Source organism: Dipodomys merriami, unplaced genomic scaffold (genome assembly GCF_024711535.1).
Source record: "Dipodomys merriami isolate MVZ:Mamm:240054 unplaced genomic scaffold, mDipMer1.0.p SCAF_96, whole genome shotgun sequence".
Classification (NCBI taxonomy): Eukaryota; Metazoa; Chordata; class Mammalia; order Rodentia; family Heteromyidae; genus Dipodomys; species Dipodomys merriami.
The window spans coordinates 2,998,848-3,010,156 of NW_027206579.1; positions in this window are offsets into that span (position 1 = coordinate 2,998,848).

Consider the following 11,309-nt stretch of genomic DNA (forward strand, 5'->3'; position numbering starts at 1 on the left):
TAATCCTAACTCTAACCCTAACCCTCACACTCACCTTAACCCTTACCCTAATCCTAATCCTAACCCTAACTCTCACCCTCACCCTCAGCCTCATCTTAAGCCTAACTCTAACCCTAAACCTCAACCTCACCATAACCCCAACCCTAAAACTAACCCGATTCCTCACCCTAACCCTAACTCTAACCCTAAACCTCACCCTTACCCTAACCCTAAACATAACCCTAAAACTCACCATAACCCTAACCTTCAACCTCACCCTCAACCTCACTGCAAATCAATCCCTAACCCTCACAATAATCCTAACCCTAACCCTAACTCTAAACCTAAGCCTCAATCTCACCCTAACCTTAAACCTAAACCTCAACCTCAGCCTCACCCTCACCCCAAACTTAACCATAACCATAACACTAACATTAACCCTAACCCTAAGCCTAACCCTAACCTTAACTCTAATCCTCACCCCCACAGTCACCCTCAGCCTAACCATCTCCCTATCCCTAACCTTAACACTAACCCTATCCCTAAACCTAAGGCTAAATTTAACCCTTAACCTAACCCTAATCCTCAACCTCAACTGCACCCTAAACCAAACCCTAACCCTAACCCTCACCCTAACTCTCAGGCTAAACCTAAACCTAACTCTAAGCCTCACACTCAACCTCAGCCTAACACTAATCCTGAACCTAACCCTATCCCTAACCCTAACCCTCAACCTAGCACTCACCCTAACACTCACCCTAACCTTAACCCTAACCCAAAACCTCATCCTAAACCTGACAGTAATCATAACCCTAAACCTCACCCTAACCCGAACCCTCATGCTCGGCCTAAGCCTTAACCTCAGCCTAAGCCTAACCCTAACCCTCACCCTAACCCTAACCCTAACACTAACCCTAACTCTAACCATAAATCTCACCCTCACACTCACCCTAACCCTAAATCTAAACCTACCATAACCCTAACAATAACCATAACCCTCACCCTAACCATAATCCTCACCCTAACCATAATCATCACCCTAACCCTAAAACTCACCCTAAAACTTGCCCTCACCCTAGCACTAACCCTAATCGGAACACTAACCCTCACAAAAACCCTAACCTTAACTCACCCTAACCACAACCCTAACCTGAAACCTCAACCTAAGCCTAATCCTCATGCTCAACTTAACCCTAATCCTAACCATAATCCTTACCCTAAACCTAACCCTCATACTAACACTTACCCTCACCCTAACACTAACCCTAATCCGAATCCTATGCCTAACCCTAACCCTCACCCTCACGCTCACCGTAACTATAACCCTAACATTAATGCTAACAATAACTCTAAGCCTAACCCTAACCTTCACCCTAACCATAACCCTCACAATTACCCTAAGCTCACCCTAACACCCTCACCCTAAAACTAACCCTATCCCTACCACTAACCCTCACACTAACCCTAACAATCACCCTAACACTAAACCTCACCCTAAATCTAACCCTAAACGTCACCCTCACCTTAGCCCTCACCCTAACCCTAACCCTCATCCTCACCCTAAACCTCACACTAACCCTAACACTTATCCTCAATATAACCCTCACTCTCACTCTAAACCTAACCCTAACCCTCACCCTAACCCTAACCCTCACCCTTACCATAAACCTCACCCTCAGTCTAACCTTCAACTTTACCCTTAGCGTAACCCCCACCCTAACCCTCACCGTAAACCTAACTCTACCCTTAAACCTCACTCTCGAAACCTAACTCTAAACCTAACCCTAACACTAAACCTCACCCTAAACCTAACCCTAAACCTTATCCTCAACCAAACGCTCAGCCTAACCCTAAGCCTAAGACTAACACTTACCCTAAACCACACCCTCACCCTAGCCCTCACCCTAACCCTAATACTAAAACTAACCCTCATCCTAACCTTCACCCTAACCCTAACCCTAACCATCACCCTAACTCTAATCCTCACCCCCACACTCACCCTCAGCCTAACCCTAAGCCTAAGCCTAAGCCTAACCCTAATCCTCACACTCACCCTCACCCTATCCCAAATCCTAACCCTAACTAAACACTAACCCTAAACCTCAACCTAACCCTCACCCTAATCTTAACACTAAAACCCTCGACCTAACCCTCCAACTAAACCTAAACCTAACCCTAAACCTCACCATCACCCTAACCCTAAACCTAACCCTCACCCTCACCCTCATCCTCACCATAACTCTAACCCTAACCCTAACAATAACACTAATCCTAACCCTAAAACCAACCCTAACCCTAAACCTAATGCTAACACTCACCCTCACCCTAACCCTAATACTAACCCTAACCCTAACCCTAACCCGCCCATTAACTCTCACCCTAAACCTAACCCTAACACAAACCATAACCCTAACCCTCAACCTAACCCTCACCCTAACCCTAACTCTAACCCTAAACCTCACCACCACCCAAAACCTAACTTTAACTCTAATGCAAACCCTAAACCTCACGCTAACCCTAACCGTAACCCTCACACTCACCCTCACCATAACCTTAACCCTAAACCTAACACTATCAATAACCCTAACCCAAATCTTAACCCTCAACCTAACCATAAACCTCACCCTAACCCAAACCCTGACCTAACACTTATCCTCACCCTAACACTAACCCTAACCCCAACCCTAACCCTCACACTAACCCTAACCCTAACCCTAACCCTAACCCTCAACCTAAACCTAAACCTCACGCACAACCTAACCCTAACCCTAACCATAAACCTCACGCTAACCCTAATCCTCATATTAACACTTACACTCACCCTAACACTAACCCTAATCCTAATCCTAACTCTAACCCTAACCCTCACCCTGAACCTCACTGTAACTGTAACCCTAACCCTAACGCTAACAATAACCCTAAACCCAAACCTAACCCTCACCCTAACCATAACCCTCACCATAACCCTAAGCTCACTGGAACACCCTCACCCTAACACTAAGCCTAACCCCAACACTAAGCCTCACACTAAGCCTCACCATCACCCTAATCCTAAACCTCACCCTAACACTAAACCTAAACCTCATCCTGACCTTAGCCCTCAACCTAAACCTAACACTCATCCTCACCCTAAACCTCACACTAACCCTAACATGAATCCTCAATCTAAACCTCACACTCACCCTAACCCTAACCCTAATCCTCACACTAACAGTCACCCTAACCCTAACCCTCAACTTTACCCTTACTGTCACCTTCACCCTAACCCTCACCCTAAACCTAAACCTAACCCTAACCCTCATCCTAACCATAACCCTAACCATCTCCCTAACCTTAACCCTAACCCTCACCCTAACCCTAACCCTCACCCTTACCATAACCCTCACCCTCAGCCTAACCCTCAACTTTACCCTTACCGTCACCCCCACCCTAACACTCACCCTAACCCTAAACCTCACCCTAACCCTAACTCTACCCCTAAACCTCACCCTCACCCTAACCCTAACTCTAACCCTAACCCTAAAACTAAACCTCACCTTAACCCTAACCCTAAACCCTTATCCTCAACCAAAGGCTCAGCCTAAACCAAGCCTAAGCCTAACACTTACCCTAAACCACAAGCTCACCCTGGCCCTTATCCTAACCCTAATCCAAACCCTAACCCTCATCCTAACACTCACACTAACCCTAACACTAACCATCACCGTAACTCTAATCCTCACCCCCATTCTCAACCTCAGCCTAACCCTAAGCTAAGCCTAAGCCTAACCCTAAACCTCACATTCACCCTCACCCTAACCCTAATCCTAACCCTAACTCTAACACTAACCCTAAAACTCAACCTAACCCTCACCCCAACCTCAACCCTAAAACTGACCCTAAACCTAACCCTCGACCTAACCGTCCAACTAACCCTAAACCTCACCCTCACCCTAACCCTAATCCTAACCCAAAAACTAAACCTCACCCTAACCCTAAACCTAACCCTCACCCTCACCCTAACCATAACTCTGACCCGAACCCTAACAATAACACTAATCCTAACCCTAAACCTAACCCTAACCCTAACCCTAATGCTAACACTCCCCCTCACCCTAACCCTAATCCAAACCCTCAACCTAACCCTAACCCTCACCTTCACGGTAACCCTCACCCTAAACCTAACCCTAACCTTAAACGTTACCCTAACACTAACCCTAATCTTCACCCTCAACCTAGCCCTCAACCTAACCCTACTCATAACCCTAAACCTCATCCTTACCCTGAACCTAACCGTAATCCTAACCCTCACCCTAACCTTGACCCAAACCCTGAACCTAACCCTAACCCTCATCCTAACACATACACTCACCCTAACACTAACCCTATCCTAATCCTAACCCTAACCCTAACACTCACCCTCAACCTCACCGTAAGAGTAACCCTAAACCTAACGCTAACAATAAACCTAACCCTAACCCTAACCCTCACCCTAACCATAACCCTCACCATAACCCTAAGCTCACCGTAACACCTTCACCCTAATACTAAGCCTAAACCTAACACTAACCCTCACACTAACCCTAACCATCACCCTAACACTAAACCTCACCCTAACACTAACCCTAAACCTCACCCTCACCTTAGCCCTCACCCTAACCCTAACCCTCATCCTCACCCTAAACCTCACACTAACCATAACACTTATCCTGAATCTAAACCTCACTCTCACTGTAACCCTAACCCTAACCCTCAAGCTAACCCTGACCCTCACCCTTACCATAAACCTCACCCTAAGCCTAAACCTCAACTTTACCCTTACCGTCACCCCCACCCTGACCCTAAACCTAACCCTAACCCTAACCCTAACTCTACCCCTAAACCTCACCCTCACCCTAACCCTAACTCTAACCCTAACCCTAACACTAAACCTCACCCTAAACCTATCCCTAACCCTTATCCTCAACCAAACACTCCCCCTAACCCTAAGCCTAAGCCTAACACTTACCTAACCCAAACCCTCACCCTAGCCCTCACCTTACCCTAATCCTAAACCTAACCCTCATCCTAACCCTCATCCTAACCCTAACCCTAACCATTATCATAACTCTAACCATCAACCCCGCCCTCACCCTCAGCCTAACACTAAGCCTAAGCCTAAGCCTATCCCTCACCCTCACCCTCACCCTAACCTTAATCCTAACCCTAACTCTAACATTAACCCTAAACCTCAACCTAACCCCCACCCTAACCTTAACCCTAAAACTTATCCTAACCCGAACCCTCAACCTAACCCTCCAACTAGCCCTAAACCTAACCCTAAACCTCACCCTCACCCTAACTCTAATCCTAACCCTAAACCTAAAACTCACCCTAACCCTAAACCTAACCCTCACCCTCACCCTCACCATAACTCTAACCCTAACCTTAAAAATAACACTAATCCAAACCCTAAACCTAACCCTAACCCTAACCTTAATGCTAACACTCACCCTCACCCTAACCCTAATCCTAACCCTAACCCTCATCCTAACCCTAACCCTCACCCTCACCGTAACCCTAACCCTGATCCTAAATATCACCCTAAACCTAACCCTCATCCTAACACTTACACTCACCCTAACACTAACCCTAATCCTCACCGTCAACCTAACCATCAACCTAACCATAATTGTAACCCTAATCATCATGCTAACCCTCACCCTAACCGTAATCCTAACCCTCATCTTAACTCTAACCCTAACCCTCAACCTAACCCTAACCCACATGCTCACCATAACCCTAAACCTAACCCTCACCCTAAACCTAAACTTAACCTGAACCCTCACACTCAAGATAACCCTAACCCTAACGCTCAACCTAAAGCTAACCCTCACCTTCACACTCTCCCTTACCCTAAACATAAGCCTAAGCCAAACCCTAACCCTAAACCTCACACTCACCCTAACCATTACCCTAATCCTAATCCTAACCCTAAGCCTAACCCTCACGCTCAACCTTAACCCTCACTCTAACCCTAATTCTAAAACTAACCCTAACCGTAACCCTCAACCTCAGCCTCACCCTTACCCTAACTCTAACCCTTTATCTCACACTCACCCTAAACCTAATCCTAACCCTAACCCTAAACCTCACCCTAACACTAAACCTAAACCTCACCCTCAGCCTAGCCCTCACCGTAACCCTAACCCTAACCCTCATACTAAACCTCACCCTAAAACTAACCCTAACCCTCAACCTAACACTAATCATAACCCTAACCCTCAACCTAACCCTAAACCTCAGCATACCCCTTACCTTAACCATCACCCTAAACATAAACTTAAACCGAATCAGAATTCTCAACATAACCCTAACCCTAACAATCACCTTAAACCTAACCCTAAACCTCACCCTCATCCTAGACCTCACCCTAACCCTAACCCAACCCTAACCCTCCTCCTAACCCTCCCCCTAATCCTTACCCTAACCCTCACCCTAAACCTAACACTCACACTCAACCTAAGACTCAGCCTAACCCTAAGCCTAAACCTAATCCTAACACTAACCCTAAACCTCACACTCACCCTAACCCTAACACTAATCCTAAACTTAACCTGAACCCTCACCTCACCCTAACCCTCACCCTAACCCTAACCCTAATCCTAACACTAACCCTAACCCTAACCCTCACCCTCAGCCTCAATCTAACCCTAACTCTAACCCTAAACCTCACCCACACCCTAACCCCAAATCTAACCCTAACCCTAAACCTCACCCTCAAACTATCCCTCACCCTAAACCTAATCCTAACCCTAACCCTCATCCTAAACCTCCCCATATCCCTAACCCTAACCCTCACCCTAACCCGAACCCTAACACTCACACTCACACTCAGCCAAACCCTAACCCTAACCCTAACCCTAACCCTAATCCTAAACTTATCCTTAACCCTCACCCTAACCCTAACCCTCACCCTCACCCTAAAACTAAACCTAACACTAACCCTAACCCTAAACCTCACCCTCAGCCTCACCGTAACCCTAACTCTAACCCTAAAGCTCAACCTCACCATTACCCCAACCCTAACCCTAACCCGAAACCTCCCCCTAACCCTAACCCTTACACTAACCCTAACCCTAAACCTCACCCTCATCCTAACCCTATCCCTAACCCTAAAACTCACCCTAACCCTAATCTTGAACCTCACCCTCAAAGTTATGGTAACTCTAGCCCTAACCCTAACAATAACACTAAATTTAACCCTAACCCTCACACTTACCCTCAGCCTCACCCTCACCGCAAACGAAACCCTAACCATAACACTAACAATAACCCTAACCCTAAGCCTAACCCTAAACCTAACTCTAATCCTCACCCCCAGTCACCCTCAGCCTAACCCTAAGCCTAACCCTAACCCTAAGCCTAACCCTCAACATAACCCTCACACTAACTGTAACCCTAAACCTAACCCTAAATCTAACCCTAAACCTAACCCTAAACATCAGCCTCAACTGCACCCTAATACAAACCGTAACCCTAACCCTCAACCTAACTCTAAGCCTAACCCTAACCCTAACCCTAAGCCTCACACTCACACTCACCCTAACCCTAATCCTAAACCTAACCCTATCCCTCACCCTAAACCTCACCCTAACCCTCAACCTAGCTCTTACCCTAACCTTAACCCTAACCCTAAACCTCATCCTAAACCTGACAGTAACCATAACCGTAAGCCGAACCCTAACCCGAACCCTAACCTTCACACTCATGCTCGGCCTAAGCCTAAACCTAAGCCTAACCCTAACCCTCACCCTAACCCTAACCCTAACACTAACCCTAACTCTAACCCTAAAGCTCACCCTGACCCTAACACTAATTCTAACCCTAACCCTAACCCTAAAACTAACCCTCACCCTATCACTAACCCCAACCGTAAAACTAACCCTCACACTTACCCTAACCCTAAACTCACCATAAACCTAACCCTAACCCTAACCCTCAACCTAACCCTAACATCACGCTCAACCTAACCCTAACCTCACGCTCAACGTAACCATAACCCTAACCCTGACCGTCACCCTAACTATTACCCTCAGCATAACCCTAACCCTCACCCTAACACTTACCCTCACCTTAACACGAACCCTAATCCTAATCCTAACCCTAAACCTAAGCTTCACCCTCAAAGAAACCGTAACCCTAACACTAACCCTAAAAAAAACCCTAACCTTAACCCTAACCCTCTCCCTAACCATTACCCTCAGGCTAAACCTAACCCTCACCCTAAAACTTAACCTCACCTTAACACTAACGGTAACCCAAACACTAAGCCTCACACTAACCCTAACAATCACCCTAACCCTATACCTCACCCTAACACTAACCCTAAACCTCAACCTAACCTTAGCCCTAACCCTAACCTTAACACTCAACCTCACGGTAAACCTCACACTAACCCTAACACTAATCCTCAATCTACACCTCACCCTCAACCTAACCCTAACCCTAACCCTAACCCTAACCCTCAACCTAACCCTAACCCTAACCCTTAACGTAACCCTCACCCTCAGTCTAAACCTCACCATACCCTTAGTGTCTCCCCCACCCCAATCCTCACCCTAAGCCTAACACTCAGCCTAACATTAACTCTACTCCTAAACCTCACCCTCACCCTAACCCTAATTCTAACCCTCACCCTAACACTAAACCTCACACTAACCCTAACCCTATACCTCACACTCACTATCACGCTCAGCTTAACCCTAAGCCTAAGCTAAACCCTAACCCTAACCCTCACCCTCACCCTAGCCCTCACCCTAAAACAAATCCTAACCGTAACCCTCAATCTAACCCTAAACCTCAACCTCACCCTAACCCTAATTTTAACACTAAACCTCAACCTAACCCTAACCATCAACCTCACAGTAACCCTACCCTAACCCTCACCCTAACCCTAAACTTAACCCGAATCCTACTCTCCCCTAACCATAACGCTAACTCTCACCCTAACCCTAACCCTAAACCTCACCCTCACTCTAGCCCTCACCCTAACCCTAATCCTAACCCTAACCCTCATCCTAACCCTGCCCCTAACCCTTAAACTAAACCTCAGACTAACCCTAACCCTCAACCTCAACCTCAACATCAGCCTAACCCTAATCTTAACCCTAAACCTAACCCTAACACACACACTCACTCTCACCCTAAACCTAATCCTAACCCTAACCCTCACCCTCACCCTCACCCTCAGTGTAACCCTAACCCAAACCCGAACCCTAACCCTAACACTCACAATCACCCTAAACCTTACCCTAATCCTAATCCTAACCTTAACCCTAACCCTCACCATCAGCCTCACCTTAACCCTAACTCTAACCCTAAACCGCACCCTCACCCTATCCCTAAACCTAACCCTAACCCTAAACCTCACCCTAACCCTAACCCTAAACCTGACCCTCACCCTAGCCCTCACCCTAAACCTAATCCTAAACCTAACACAAATCCTAACCCTCCGCATAACCCTAACACTTATCATCAACGAACCCTAACCCTCACTCTCACCCTAAACCTCAGCCTAACCCTAAGCCTAACCCTAACCTTAACCCTAACCCTCACACTCACCATAACCCTAACCCTAATCCTAATCCTAATCCTAACCCTAACCCTCACCCTCAGCCTAACCCTCACCTTAACCCTAACCCTAAACCTAACACTAACACTAACCCTAAACCTCACCCTCAGCCTCACCATAACACTAACTCTAACCCTAAACCTCACCCTCACCCTAACCCTAACACTAACCGTAACCCTAAACTTCACCCTAAAACTAACCCTAAACCTAACCCTCACCTTAGCCCTCACCCTAACCCTGACCGTCATTCTCACCCTAAACCTCACACTAACCCTAACACTTATCCTCACTCTAACCCTCACACTCACTCTAACACTAACCCTAACCCTCACCCTAACCCTAACACTAAACCTTACCATAACCCTCACCTTCAGCCTAACCCTCACTTTAACCTTACCGTCACGCCCACCCTAACACTCAACCTAACCCTAACTCTAACCCTAAACCTCACCAACACCCTAACCCTAACTCTAAAACTACCCCTAACACTAACCCTCACCCTAACCCTAATCCTAACCCTTATCCTCACCCAAACGCTCAGCCTAACCGTAAGCCTATGCCTAAAACTTACCCTAACCCACACCCTCATCCTAGCCCTCACCCTAACCCTAATCCTAACCCTAACCATCATCCTAACCCTCACCCTAACCCTAACCCTAACCATCAACCTAGCCCTAATCCTCACCCGCACCCTCACCCTCAGCCTAACCCTAATCCTAAGCCTAAGCCTAACCCTAACCCTCACACTCACCCTCACCCTAACCCTAATCCTAACCATAACTCTAACACTAAATCTAAACCTCCACCTAAACCTCACCCTAACCTTAACCCTAAAACTAACCCTAACCTGAACACTTGACCTAACCCTCCAACTAACACTAAACCTATCCATAAACCTCACCCTCACCCTAACCCTAATCCTAACCCTAACCCTCACCCTCACCCTCACCCTCACGCTCACCATAACTCTAACCCTAACTCTAACAATAACACTAATCCTAACCTTAAACCTAACCCTAACGCTAACCCTAATGCTAACACTCACCCTCACCGTAACCCTAATCCTAACGCTAATACTCAACCTCACTCTAACCCTAAACCTCACCCTAACCCTCACCCTTACACTAATCCTCAACCTCACCATAACACTAACCCTCATCCTAACCCTCATCCTAAACCTAACCCTAAACTTAAACCTTACCCTAACACTAACCCTAATCCTCACGCTCACCCTAGGCCTCAACCTAACCCTAATTGTAACCCTAATCCTCATCCTAACCCTCACCCTAACCCTAATCCTAATCCTCACCCAAACCCTAACGCTAACCTCACCCTAACCCTAAACTTTACCTGAACCCTAAATCTCAAGCTAACCCTAACCCTAACCCTCAACCAAAAGCTAATCCTCACACTCACCCTCTCCCTCAGCCTAATCATAAGCCTAAGCCTCAACCTAAACCTAAGACTACCCCTCACCCTCACCTTAACCCTCACCCTAACCCTTACATTAACACTAACCCTAACCCTAACCCTCAACCTCAGCCTCACCCTTACCTAACTCTAACCTTAAACCTCACCCTCACTCTAACCCTAACCCTAACCGTAAACCTCACCCTAACCCTAAACCTAAACTTCAACCTCAGCGTAGCCCTCACCCTAACCCTAATCCTAACCCTCATCCTAACCCTCACCCTAAAACTATCCCTAACCCTCACCCTCACCCTTACCCTAATAATAA